Consider the following 15331-nt stretch of genomic DNA (forward strand, 5'->3'; position numbering starts at 1 on the left):
AATCCAGTCTCTTGGGCTTTTGGAGTTTGCATCACTTTGTGAGATGGATTACTAATTTAATGGTCAAAAGAAACTATATGAATATTTTTGTTCCTCAAAGTGAGATGAAGAGATGAAGTTTTTTTTTTTTGTCAGGGAGATAACATGGCAATCTAGGATATCATATCTTTCAACAACATCAAGTCATTACTAATAATAACAAAAATACTCTCTACAGCATAGAAATGTACACTCTTATCCATTATCATTGACATATACAGTAACAGAGATCCAAAATAAGCATTACACAAAACAGGTCATAATTACATATAACACTATATGCACAGACTTGCTACTGGCAATTATTATTCCAATTACTTTACTCCAAAGTTAAAAGTAACATCTTTTTGAGAGTAAACTGAACTATAAAAACAAACAGGTTTTAAAAGTAGCAAATAGTTGTTGTCTTAGTTCCAACGGTTATCAGAGCTTTTTTTTTTACCCTGCCTTTTGCCCGTAGTCAGCTGGGATAGGCTCCAGCTTGCCTGCGAACCTGTAGAACAGGATAAAGCGGCTATAGAGATAATGAGATCATTTTGTTAAATGAAATATTTCTTTTAAAAAATGCAGCTTGTAGTGTTTCAGTGTTGTCTGTTGTGTTCACACTTCACAGCACAGTAGCACTGACACTTTTGGGTGATGTTCTTGTCCAATTATCCAGCTTCATATCCTGAGATAATGTAAAACACTGCTTTTACATGTGTGAAAGATCGATCCATCCATTCTGGCATATCACGACAGTGACGTGGCCACTTTGATGGCTTCAGCCGTCAAAGTGTCTAGGGAATATTACAGTAGTGGTTTCCCGTTGCCTTCTACTGGATTATTATAGCGGTTTTCTCCACTAATATAAAACTAATAAAATAAATAAATCCCACACCCATTCTGTCTCAACTGCTTTGTGATATGATGTGAAGTGATATGATGATACAACCAGAGGTGGAAAAACTGGATTGACAAAGTAAAAGTCCTGCTTAGGTTTTCCTTCTGCCTGTGCTCTCAACACAGGTGATTTCACCAATTAGCTCATCAACCTGGCTTAGGGGATGTGGTAATTAGGATCAGCTGGTTCATTGAATTGGCTGGAGCAAAAATGTGGCAGGGTTTTTACTTTCTGCACCCGGGTTTTTCCACCTCTGGATACAACCATGACCGATTTTGACACATCTGGTTCATGGAATTACAAACAACTTTTATTCCAGTTATCATACATATTATATGATCACCCACTACCTCGATGTAAAGAGTAATTACTGTATTTATTATCCAGAAGCAAAAAAGAAGAGTAAAAGAAAACTGCTGGGAGGTGTAAATGGTCAGAACCGGATCCATTTTAAAAATACAGGGTGTAACCTAAGTGTATTATTGCTTTTTTTTTTAAAGATACTATTTGTTATCTAACAGGATTCATGAAGGAATGTGTATCCAGTGTTTATTCATCAACATGTTTTTTTAGAGTGTACTGGCCAAACTTGCTAAACAGTCCTTGACTGGTTGAATGGATGTTGTGACAAAGATTTTGTCACACCTTTTCTCTGCTCTGTTCCTTCCCCATGATCATCCATTTTACCTGTGTTTTGTTTATTGGTCTGTTATTGACCTTGCTGTTTATAATTATGGCTCTACAGTGGTGCTTGAAAGTTTGTGAACCCTTTAGAATTTTCTATATTTCTGCATAAATATGACCTAAAACATCATCAGATTTTCACACAAGTCCTAAAAGTAGATAAAGAGAACCCAGTTAAACAAATGAGACAAAAATATTATACTTGGTCATTTATTTATTGAGGAAAATGATCCAATATTGCATATCTGTGAGTGGCAAAAGTATGTGAACCTTTGCTTTCAGTATCTGGTGTGACTCCATTGTGCAGCAATAACTCCAGTAACTGTTGATCAGTCCTGCACACCAGCTTGGAGGAATTTTAGCCCATTCCTCCGTACAGAACAGCTTCAACTCTGGGATGTTGGTGGGTTTCCTCATATGAACTGCTCGCTTCAGGTCCTTCCACAACATTTCGATTGAATTAAGGTCAGGACTTTGACTTGGCCATTCCAAAACATTAACTTTATTCTTCTTTAACCATTCTTTGGTAGAATGACTTGTGTGCTTAGGGTCATTGTCTTGCTGCATGACCCACCTTCTCTTGAGATTCAGTTCATGGACAGATGTCCTGACATTTTCCTTTAGAATTCGCTGGTATAATTCAGAATTCATTGTTCCATCAATAATGGCAAGCCGTCCTGGCCCAGATGCAGCAAAACAGGCCTAAAACATGATACTACCACCACCATGTTTCACAGATACGCATCTCATTTAAACCAAAAAGTTCTATTTTGGTCTCATCTGTCCACAAAACATTTTTCCAATAGCCTTCTGGTCCATGTGATCTTTAGCAAACTGCAAGGCAAGGCAAGTTTATTTATATAGCACATTTCATATACAATGGCAGTTCAATGTGCTTTACAGAAGTAAAAACAAAACAGTAAACAATAGAGAATAAAATTACATAAAATAATTTTATTTTTATTCTAATATATAATATTATAAGAATTAAACAATTAAACAATTAATTAAAAGAATTAAGAGAATTAAAAGAAAATAATAAGAATTAAACAATAGTAGAAATAAAATAATAAAACGAAGTAGTAGTTCAAATAGGAGGAGAAAAAGAAAAAAAAAAGAAACCAGCAGAATAAAATAGAATAAAATTAAAGTAAATTTGAAACATGCAGAGAAAGTAAAGATTATAAAAAATGTAAAGAAGACAATATTAATTATTTAACAGAAAGCATCTGAAAACAGCTTGGTCTTTAACCTAGATTTGAAGCTGCCAACAGCAGGAGCATTTTTAATGTCCTCTGGCAGTTGGTTCCATAGCTGTACTGCATAGTAGCTAAAAGCTGCTTCACCATACTTTGTTTTAACAACTGGTTTTAATAGTAAATTTTTCTGTTTCGATCTGGTAGATCTGATTGGGTTAGGCCGCTGCAACATATCAGAGAGGTACTTGGGCCCTGTACCATTTAGAGATTTGTACACCAGCAGCAATGCTTTAAAGTCAATTCTGTAGCTTACTGGAAGCCAGTGAAGGGACCTTAGAATTGGAGTAATGTGCTCTGTTCTTTTTGTTCGTGTGAGAACCCTAGCCGCTGCATTTTGAACCAGCTGAAGTTGTTTGATGGTCTTTTTTGGCAGGCCTGTGAAAAAGCCATTGCAGTAATCAACCCTACTAGAGATGAAGGCATGTATTAGTTTTTCCAGATCATTTTTTGACATAAGTCCTCTTAGTTTGGAAATGTTTTTTAGGTGATAAAATGCCGTTTTAGTGATTGCTTTCATGTGACTGTCAAAGTTTAGCTCGCTGTCAATGAAAACACCAAGATTTTTAACCATTTCTTTAGTTTTAATCCCTTTTGTGTCAAGAATAGTGGTAATCCTGAGTCTTTCATCTTTTTTTCCAAATAGAATTACTTCTGTTTTATCGGTGTTCAGCTGAAGAAAATTTTGTGACATCCAGCTGTTGATTTGATCGATACACTGGTAGAGACATTCAAGGGGGGCATAATCATTAGGTAATAGAGCAAAATAAATTTGGGTGTCATCTGCATAGCAGTGATACAAAATTGAATTGTTATTGATAATTTGCCCAAGTGGGAGCATATAAAGGTTGAAAAGTAATGGTTCAAGAATCGACCCCTGGGGGACACCACAGGTCAAGGACATTGACATTGAGGAACAATTTCCCATGGTAACAAAGAAGCTTCTATCTTTTAAGTATGAATTTAACCAATTGATAACTTTACCAGTCAATCCAACCCAGTGTTCAAGTCGATATAGCAGTATGTTGTGATCAACAGTATCAAAAGCTGCACTGAGGTCCAGTAATACCAGGACTGATGTTTTGCCTGCATCAGTATTAAGACGTATGTCATTTATAACTTTAATCAGCGCTGTTTCAGTGCTATGATTGGCACGAAATCCTGACTGAAAATTATCAAAACGGCTGTTTGATATCAAGAAGGCAGTTAATTGATTGAAGACAATTTTTTCAAGGATTTTCCCGATGAATGGTAAATTTGATACTGGCCTGTAGTTATTTAATACTGAAGGATCCAGATTATTTTTTTTAAGTAGGGGCTTTACAACGGCTTTTTTTAGGGACACAGGAACAACGCCAGTCTCCAGGGATGTATTTATAATTTGAAGCACATCTGTAATTATAAGATGAAGAACAGACTTAAAAAAGTTGGTGGGCAGAATGTCCAATTCAGATGTTGAGGAACTGAGATTTTGTACAGTTTTTTCAAGAGTCTCATAATCAGTTAAACAAAATTCTGACATTGTGTTGAAGTTATCTATCTGTGTCATTGGTGATTGCAGTTTTTCAATTTTTTGCAACTGAGATATATTATGAGGAATATTCTGCCGTATTTTATCAATTTTACCTTTGAAAAAGGATGCAAACTCATTGCATTTATTAACTGAGAGAAGTTCAGGTGCTAATTGTGGTGGGGGATTAGTTAGCTTCTCTACTGTTGAAAATAGCACACGGGCATTGTTCATATTCCTGCTGATGATGTTGGAGAAGAAAGACTGTCTTGCTTTATGAATTTCATAATTATAATTACAAAGCATCTCTTTATGGATTTGATAATGGATGTGAAGTTTAGATTTGCGCCATTTTCTTTCAGTCGTTCTACATTCTTTCTTTAGCAGTTTAACAGCTGGGTGCTGCTTCCATGGTGCTTTCTGCTTATCACTGACTCTTTTGATTTTGAATGGAGCAATATCATCCATAATTTGGGTCATATTTAAATTAAAAATTTCCAGTAAATCATCTACAGAGTCTGACATTTTGGTTGAGTTCTGAGAGAGAGCTTGCTCAAAGAGAGCACATGTGTTGTCTTTTATGACTCTCCTACCTATAGTCGTTGAGCTGTTCTGAATGTGAGGAGACATAGAAACATCAAAGAAAACACAGAAATGATCGGATAAGGCCAGGTCAACAACAGTAGTAGAAACAGTAAGACCCTTTGTGATGACGAGGTCAAGAGTATGACCACGAGAGTGGGTCGGCCCCTGTACATGTTGTACTAGGTTGAAGTTGTCAATAATTGCAAGTAGTTCTTTGGCATAAGTGTTATCAGTATTATCTACATGCAAGTTAAAATCCCCAGATATAATAAGACAATCAAACTCTAAGCAAATGACTGACAACAGTTCACCAAACTCTTCAAGAAAGACTTTGGCTGAATGTCTCGGAGGCCTATAAATAGTTAATAATAATATGTTAGGAGAGCATGTAACAAGTGCACATAAGTGTTCAAAGGACATAAAATCACCAAGTGAGGATTGTTTACATTGAAAAGAGACTTTGAATATATTTGTGATCCCTCCACCTTTCCCTTGTCGGGTAACATTCAAAAAATTAAAATTTGGGGGAGCTGCTTCAATAAGGGTGGTAGCACTATTTGCTTGATCCAGCCAAGTTTCAGTTAGAAGCAAAAAATCAAGATTGCATTTGCAAATAAGATCATTAATTAAAAATGACTTGTTTAAAAGTGATCTAACGTTCAGAAGAGCTAGCTTTACAGAAAGTCTAGAAGTAATATCTGCTTGTGCACTCTGATGTTGTTTTAAAACAGGAAGGAGATTAGATTGGTTCACCCCCAGGGTTAAATGTGCTCTATGTTTTCTATTTCTTATCAACACAGGAATAGAGAATGGCATAGGCACATTGGGTCCCAGCTGGTTTTCAAAACTACACCCATTTGCAGGGACCCAGAGTACATCAAACAAGACTTTCTAAATGTTCCATTTGGTTTGAGGGTGAAAGGATTGGAGATGACATGTATCTTTTGGATGGTGAAAAAGATTTGTAGCCAGCTGAAAGTCCTGGGCGAACACAATTTTGATGAACTGGGTACACTGCTTGTCGCGACAGATTTGGGCTGGAAAAAGAGAGTGCAGCCATTGGGAGCAATTTTTTCATGCTATTTGGGAAATCCATCCGAGGGGAAGATAGAGATGGCGAAATGGAGTCCTCTGATTTTTAGCAGTCTGTCTTTGAATCTTGGCAGTCTTGCAGGTCAGATGTCTGTGTGTCCTTGATGAAGACTTGCAAAGATGATTGTTTAAGCTTTGTAACTATGTCAGTCTGCGACATCTTATCAACTGTTTTCCTCAATGCTGGCTGAGAAGAGATTGCAAGTCTGTAATGGTCTACTAAGACTTTGGCTCCAATCCAGCTGAGTTCAGTGCTATTTGGCTTGTAAAATTCTCTGCGATTCCAGAAAAGGTTAAAATTGTCTATGAAGTTCATACCAAATGAAAAGCAAGTTTTTCCAAGCCAGGTGTTAAGACTGAAGAGTCGAGAAAAAGCAAAACTTCCTCTCGCTGGAAGTGGGCCACTGATAAAAGATTGAATTTCAGTCTTATAGAGCTCAGAAAAAAGTTTTCTGAAATCATCTTGGACAAACAGCTGTTCTCTGAAAACATCATTTGCTCCCACATGCACAACAATATGTTTAATAGTTTTATGCTCGGACATGAGTTTCAATCCCTGAGGCATTCAAATTTGTTCTGAAGCCTTATGGGCTGTGGATTTTCCATAGGATTGTAGATCCTATTGTAATTTGTAGAATGAGCTGGTGTTGAAGTAATTACTCTTCTGTTTTTATTTTTGGGCTTGCCACCCATCATTTGCCAGTTTTCTGTACTCACATTTTGCCCAGCTTGATTGATGAATTCATCCACTTGATCTGCAATGCCATCGGTCTGTCGGAGTGCAATCTCTGCATTCTCAGCCACTGTTTCTGTACTCCTTTCCTGAGATATCGCTTTTAATTCGTCCGTCTTTGGCAGAGCATCAATCTTTGATTCCAGAATAGAAATCCTCTGTTCTAGTTCCATGCATTTTCTGCAGGATTTTTTGCTCCCTGGCATTTTGTTTTAAAAACTAACTTATCTTATAAAGATGAAAAATAAAATGAAAAAAAAAAATAGTGGAAATTAAATTAAAATTAAATTAAAAGCTTATAAAGATGAAAAATAAAATGAAAAAAATAGTGGAAATTAAATGAGAAAGTAAAGTATAGAAATAAAGATCAAGAAAGCAGGAGCAAAGCAAAGAAGCATCCTACTCGCTTGAGTAGGAGGAGCAGAAGAGCAGACAACTGCAGACAAGCAGCAATGTTCTTTTTGGAGAGCAGTGGCTTTCTCCTTGCAACCCTGCCATGCACACCATTGTTGTTCAGTGTTCTCCTGATGGTGGACTCATGAACATTAACATTAGCCAATGTGAGAGAGGCCTTCAGTTGATTAGAAGTTACCCTGGGGTCCTTTGTGACCTTGCCGACTATTATACGCCTTGCTCTTAGAGTGATCTTTGTTGATTGACCACTCCTGGGGAGGGTAACAATGGTCTTAAATTTCCTCCATTTGTACACAATCTGTCTGACTGTAGATTGGTGGAGTCCAAACTCTTTAGAGATGGTTTTGTAACCTTTTTCGGCCTGATGAGCATCAACAATGCTTTTTCTGAGGTCCTCAGAAATCTCCTTTGTTCGTGCCATGATACACTTCCACAAACATGTGTTGTGAAGATCAAACTTTGATAGATCCCTGTTCTTGAAATACAATCCTGATTCCAAAAAAGTTGGGACAAAGTACAAATTGTAAATAAAAATGGAATGCAATAATTTACAAATCTCAAAAACAGATATTGTATTCACAATAGAACATAGACAACATATAAAATGTCAAAAGTGAGACATTTTGAAATTTCATGCCAAATATTGGCTCATTTGAAATTTCATGACAGCAACACATCTCAAAAAAGTTGGGAGAGGGGCAATAAGAGGCTGGAAAAGTTAAAGGTACAAAAATGGAACAGCTGGAGGACCAAATTGCAACTCATTAGGTCAACTCATTAGGTCAATAGGTCATTAACATGACTGGGTATAAAAAGAGCATCTTGGAGTGGCAGCGGCTCTCAGAAGTAAAGATGAGAAGAGGATCACCAATCCCCCTAATTCTGCGCCGACAAATAGTGGAGCAATATCAGAAAGGAGTTCTACAGTGTAAAATTCCAAAGAGTTTGAACATATCATCATCTACAGTGCATATCATCATCAAAAGATTCAGAGAATCTGGAAGAATCTCTGTGCGTAAGGGTCAAGGCTGGAAAACCATACTGGGTGCCCATGATCTTCGGGCCCTTAGACGGCACTGCATCACATACAGGCATGCTTCTGTATTGGAAATCACAAAATGGGCTCAGGAATATTTCCAGAGAACATTATCTGTGAACACAATTCACCGTGCCATCCGCTGTTGCCAGCTAAAACTCTATATTTCAAAGAAGAATCCGTATCTAAACATGATCCAGAAGCGCAGACGTCTTCTCTGGGCCAAGGCTCATTTAAAATGGAGTGTGGCAAAGTGGAAAACTGTTCTGTGGTCAGACGAATCAAAATTTGAAGTTCTTTATGGAAATCAGGGACGCCGTGTCATTCGCACTAAAGAGGAGAAGGACGACCCAAGTTGTTATCAGCGCTCAGTTCAGAAGCCTGCATCTCTGATGGTATGGGGTTGTATTAGTGCGTGTGGCATGGGCAGCTTACACATCTGGAAAGACACCATCAATGCTGAAAGGTATATCCAGGTTCTAGAGCAGAGGTAGAAAAAGTACTGAAAAATTGTAATTAAGTAAAAGTATCTTTACTTTGCTTAAATTCTACTCAAGTAAAAGTAAAAAAGTACTCAATTTAAAATGTACTTTGAGTAAAAGTTACTTAGTTACTTTCAATTATTTGATGTAAAAAAAGAAAGGACAAGTCATAAACCAAATTGTTTTTAATGAACTATTAGTCCACATAATAACATTTCAGGCATTATAATGCATAAAGCTTTGTTTGGACTACCCCATAAAACATTTTCAAGTACAAGTGGCATAAGTTGTAAATTCTATCATCCATTTTTTTCTTTACTGACAAACGCCTGCTATTTTTATGCATACTTATATTTATATTTATATATAAATATTATTTATGTATATATGTGTGTATATATACAGAGTCTACCTGTAATGTGCAATTTTTCCGAGCCTCTCAATAAGGCAATTTTTCTATACTTTTTCATGGTAGATAATGCAAATAGCCCTCTGTATTTAATCCTTCGTTTGTCTAATTTGTATTTCAGTTTTATTTGTTATGTTTGACATTTTCTTGCTACTGTAACATGTGAATTTCCCCGATGGGAGATGAATAAAGTGAATCTAATCTAATCTAATCTAATCTAATCTAATCTAATCTAATCTAATCTAATCTAATCTAATCTAATCTAATCTATTAAAGCCACTAAAGCAGACTAACTAAATGACACATATTAAACATAAACCAACCAAACTCAAAGTGTCCAGGACTCTCACGATTTAAAGACAGCTAAGCGATTCCTTAGTAGCACTGTGCTCTTCCTTATATAGAAAATATAATTGACAAATTAACTGCATAATGTTTACAACGTGTCGAGAGGTAATGTGCAAACTATTTTGAGACCACCCCATAAAACATTTTTAAGCAAAGTGCCAAATTCTGAATTGTATGGTCCAACTCAAACACCACAATAAAAAAAGAAAAGAAAACCAAAATCAAACAAAGTATCCAAGACAGTGAAAATGTTTTGATGGCCTATCAGTGACCTCCCAAAGCTCTAGTCTAGGCTACAGCTAACAACCCAGGAGCTAGTCTATACATGAATTAGGATTTTTTCATAAGAGACCAATTGCAGCTAAAACCATGCACTCGTATTATTTCTGACTATCATTCTGATAAAACAAATTTGTAAACATGAGGTGATTCATTTTATTTAGGCTACTTCACTTGAAACGTTAGTGATCAGTATGGATGCTAGGCAGCCAAAAGAATTGATAATGAAGGCACATTTTACTCAACAGTGGAAGGTTTTAACCAAACAATAAATATAACGTTTGGGATACACAGGTAAATGCACATATCTACTTACCACCACATGCTTCCGCAGATTTGATGTGGAAGTTTTGTAGACTGATAGCTCTGTACAGCAGGGCAGGCACATTTTGCATTGCATTATTACGTTATTGCCTCGTTTGCGTTTGAATGCAAAGTACTGGCTGAGATACGGCCAAGGATTTCCCTCGCTGTCCGGTGCATCTGTTCCACGGGAATTCTCTTCTTGGCAATCCTCAACCTCTTCCATGACCTCCTCTATCTCTTGCTCGGCTACCTTGGCACCAGCCATCATCCAACCATACATGTAGGCTAATATGGATATTCCGCACGCGCCTGTGCCAGTTTCCTTTCAGTTCAGGCCAATTGGGTTTTTTTTCCCCGCATTTAATTTTTTACTCAGTAATGGGTGGTTTTCGAATGTAGCGAAGTAAAATACTTGGTTCGAAATGTACTTGAGTAAAAGTAAATTACCCATTTCAAAAACTACTTAAAAAATTACAAATTACACAAAAAATCTACTTAATTACAGTAACGTGAGTAAATGTAATTCGTTACTTTCCACCTCTGAGCTAGAGCAACATATGCTCCCATCCAGACGACGTCTCTTTCAGGGAAGACCTTGCATTTTCCAACATGACAATGCCAAACCACATACTGCATCAATTACAGCATCATGGCTGCGTAGAAGAAGGGTCCGGGTACTGAACTGGCCAGCCTGCAGTCCAGATCTTTCACCCATAGAAAACATTTGGTGCATCATAAAACGGAAGATACGACAAAAAAGACCTAAGACGGTTGAGCAACTAGAATCCTACATTAGACAAGAATGGGTTAACATTCCTATCCCTAAACTTGAGTAACTTGTATCCTCAGTCCCCAGATGTTTACAGACTGTTGTAAAGAGAAAAGGGGATGTCTCACAGTGGTAAACATGGCCTTGTCCCAACTTTTTTGAGATGTGTTGTTGTCATGAAATTTAAACACACCTAATTTTTCTCTTTAAATGATACATTTTCTCAGTTTAAACATTTGATATGTCATCTATGTTCTATTCTGTATAAAATATGGAATTTTGAAACTTCCACATCATTGCATTCCGTTTTTATTTACAATTTGTACTTTGTCCCAACTTTTTTGGAATCGGAGTTGTAAAACAGGGTGCCCACTCACACCTGATTGTCATCCCATTGATTGCAAACACCTGACTCTAATTTCACCTTCAAATTAACTGCTAATCCTAGAGGTTCACATACTTTTGCCACTCACAGATATGTAATATTGGATCATTTTCCTCAATAAATAAATTACCAAGTATAATATTTTTGTCTCATTTGTTTAACTGGCTTCTCTTTAGCTACTTTTAGGACTTGTGTGAAAATCTGATGTTATTTTAGGTCATATTTATGCAGAAATATAGAAAATTTTAAAGGGTTCACAAACTTTCAAGCACCACTGTACATTGGTTAATCTCATCTGCCTATGCAACACTATGTTGTGTTTCACACAGTTATAGAGTAGGTGAATCCATTCTAAACCAGGGTATTTGTGCTATTCTGACATTAGTCAACCATAATAATTATTCATTTACCATGCTTTAATGTTTAATGAAAGAGGTGTGAATGGGTGTAGACAGCTTTAAAGGGTAACTGTACAGCATTTAAATATGATCACTATCAGTAGTACAAGCCCAAGTTGTAATAATGCCCCAAAGTGCAGTCACCTGATTAGCTATTGTAAGTAGCTTTAAGTTCTTAAACATCCTTCAGCACATCAAGCTTTGTTGCACATGGGCAACCAATATGCCACCCGGGCTGTGGTGTCAAATCATTAATAGCCAGGTACTGGAAGTTAAGTGTAGCCGATATAAACATACTTGTTAGCTTGGAGTTAGTCAGATGAAAACATTATCTTCAAGTCAATATGGATAGCGGAGAAACCAGATATCTGTATGAACCTCGGGAAAAGGACTATCCACACCTAGGAAATGATTTCAGCAACGCATTATCAAATGATTCTAAGGAAGAAATAGGTGTTGCTTTGCAAGTGCAAAGTCAGGAAAGTGTGGTGTATCTGAACATAAACATCTGAACATAAACAGTGTATGAAGGGTTAATGGTTGACGCAGTTTACATTATCAGTTTAGAATAGACCAATGAGATTGAGTGTGTGGGTCATGTGATGGGGGGTCCTACAGGTTGGTGTTCAGTTCAATAAAGTGCTTGCAATGTCTGGACACAGATTGTTCCACGCTCTTTTAATTCTTCATAAATAGAAGATACGACATGGTGTCAGAAGTACTGTGTTTATGACAAAAAGGAAAAGGCACAAGAAAAGACGGTCCATGGCGACAGAGACGGAGGTAGAGACGTTGGTGGATGTTATGTTCCAACCTGAGGAAAATGTTAATGTGCAGCAAAGGGGAGTGAGCATGGCGGCTAGTGCACCCACTGCAACATTCAACATTCAGCCACCTGAACCCTTCGATTTCAGCAAGCCGCTCGAATGGACAAAATGGATCCGGAGGTTCGAGAGGTTTTGCCAAGCGAGCAACTTGACTACGAACTTGGAGGAGAATCAGGTTAACACTCTAATATATTGTATCAGGGACGAAGCCGACGATGTATTGAGAGGGTTAAAGCTGAGTGACGCTGACGTGTAAAAGTATGATAAAGTAAAAGATGGATTTCGTGATTTCTTTATTGTGAAAAAGAACATTGTCTTTGAATGGGCATGCTTCAATATGCGAAAACAAGAAGCTAACGAGACTGTCGATGCATTCGTCACTGCCCTACATGCTTTAGCAGAGCATTGTAAATACGGAGACTTACATGATGAACTCATAAGAGATAGGATCGTAGTGGGGCTTGCAGACACCAAACTTTCGGAACGCATGCAGATGGAGGAAAATTTGACTTTGCAAAAAGCCATAGATATGGCAAGACAGTCTGAGGAAATAAAAAAAAACAACAGAGCGCACTTAGGAGTGAAGCCAGCAGTGTGATGCAGATGAAGGCTAGCTCCATAGACAGACTGATAAAGAAAGGATAGAAAAATGAAAAGCAGAGATACACAAACCAGAAAAACAGTGGTGCAAGGCCGTGCCAGCACATGCAAAGCAAAGACAAAGGCATGCACAGCGCCCAGTGCTACAAATGTGGAGGGCCTTCTCACCCCAAAGCGGAGTGTCCCGCAAACGGTGCAAAATGTCAGGGCTGTGGGGAAAAAAGGCCATTATCAGCGTGTTTGTCGGAACAAGGCTGTAGTAGCATGTATCGAGGAAGAAGAGGAGAAAAGTTTCTTCCTGGGCTCTGTGTCATGTGAGAACACTATGTGGACAGCTGATGTGCAGATTAAAGGGAAAGTGCTTAAATTTAAACTTGACACTGGCGCAGACGTAACTGCCATTTCTGAAAGTGACGTGAAAGACTTGTTCGCTGGGGCACAAATGCCTGTTCTCCACAAGCCAGAGAAACCCTTGCTGGGTCCAGGAAAGATTCAGTTAGAGGTAGAAGGCTTTGCTAAAATGCAGCTTACTTACAAATCCAAGCAGACTGAGGAGAAAGTCTACGTGGTCAAAAACCTGAGCACACCTTTGCTCGGGCTACCAGCCATTACTGCCCTGGGCCTACTCATTCGAGTCGACAGTGTCACAATGGACTCTTTAAAGGCAGCCTACCCAAAACTGTGCAAGGGCCTAGGTGACATCCAACGACCATACCACATCAAGCTCAAGCCAAACGTTGTGCCATTCTCTTTAAAAACACCACGGAGAATTCCCCTGCCTCTGATGGGAAAGGTGAAAGAGGAGCTCCAACGGATGGAAGAGATGGGGGTCATCAGGCGTGTCGAAGAGCCTACGGAATGGTGCGCTGGCATTGTTGTCGTACCAAAGAAGAACAGCCAGCGACTACGTCTGTGTGTGGACTTCACTGGCTTGAACCAGTATGTGTGTCGCGAAAAGTATGTTCTGCCATCAGTCGACCAGAGTCTAGGAATGCTAGCTGGAGCCAGAGTATTCAGTAAACTAGACGCAAACATGGGATTCTGGCAGATTCCTTTAGCTGAGGAGTCAGCTAAATACACTATATTCATAATACCCTTCAGACGGTTTCACTTCCAGCGTCTTCCGTTTGGAATCAACTCTGCGCCTGAACACTTCCAGCGTGTCATGGCAGAGGTCATAGATGGACTGGATGGTGTGGTCTGCCACATCAATGACCTGCTGGTGTGGGGAAAAGACCAAGAGCAGCATGATGCTCGTCTCCATGCCCTGCTGCAAAAGCTCGAGCAAGCAGGGGTGACCTTGAACATGGACAAGTGTGAGCTCTCCAGGAGTGAGGTGGTCTTCCTCGGGCATGTCATCACCGCGTCAGGCATCAGACCCAATCCAGAGAAGACAAAGGTCATCAGGGACATGAAAGAGCCTACAAACGTGAGCGAGTTAAGGAACTTCCTGGGGATGGTAAACCAGATGGGAAAATTCATACCCCAGCTGGCCGAGAAAGACAAAGCTCTTAGCGACCTTCTCTCAAAGAAGAACTGTTGGCTGTGGGGTGCTGACCAGGCAGCAGCATTCAAAGTGCTGAAAGAAGCACTATCTTCTCCACCGGTCCTGGCCATGTATGACGCGAGCAGGGACACAAAAGGATCGGCAGATGCTTCATCTTATGGACTGGGAGGCGTGCTCCTCCAGAGATGGGACAGTGAATGGAGGCCGGTAGCTTACGCATCCCGCTCACTCTCACCCACTGAACAGCGCTATGCGCAAGTCAAAAAGGAGGCCCTGGGTCTAACCTGGGCATGTGAACGCTTCCGGGACTTCTTGTTAGGAAAGCACTTCTGCCTAGAGACTGACCATAAGCCACTCCTTTCCCTACTAGGCGCACAAGCACTCGACTTGTTGCCACCAAGGATACAGCGCTTTCGAATGAGACTCATGCGCTACTCCTATGACATCATGCATGTTTCTGGAAAGACACTCTGGACTGCCGACATGTTGTCACGTTCACCCGTACAAGCGCAAATGACTGCAAATGACACAGAACTGATGGAGAGCACCAACATTTACATGGACTGCATTGTCAACAACTTATCTGTCAGTCCCACGTTCATGGACACACTCAAAGCACAGCTGGAGGCTGACAGTGTATGCTCTCGTGTCATGAAAATGTGTGCAGATGGATGGCCAGAGCACGCAACGCAGGAACCACTGTTGAAACACTTTTGGCCTGAGCGGGCTACACTCACAGTGCAAGATGGACTTTTGCTGAAAGACACACGTCTAGTCATTCCAGCAACA

At 39.1% G+C, this 15331-nt stretch overlaps 1 protein-coding gene across 6 annotated transcripts in view; it reads right to left on the reverse strand.

Moving 5' to 3' along the window:
• Positions 1 to 1802: 1802 nt before the first annotated feature.
• Positions 1803 to 15331, reverse strand: part of LOC132883705 (uncharacterized) — a 46337-nt gene continuing 32808 nt past the window's right edge. For all 6 annotated transcript variants that reach the window (XR_009654380.1, XR_009654383.1, XR_009654382.1 and 3 more), the window contains one exon: positions 1803 to 2440. The gene's annotated coding sequence lies outside the window, so the exon portion shown is untranslated. The remainder of the gene's footprint in view (positions 2441 to 15331) is intronic.

This window comes from Neoarius graeffei, chromosome 3, assembly GCF_027579695.1.
Source record: "Neoarius graeffei isolate fNeoGra1 chromosome 3, fNeoGra1.pri, whole genome shotgun sequence".
Lineage (NCBI taxonomy): Eukaryota > Metazoa > Chordata > Actinopteri > Siluriformes > Ariidae > Neoarius > Neoarius graeffei.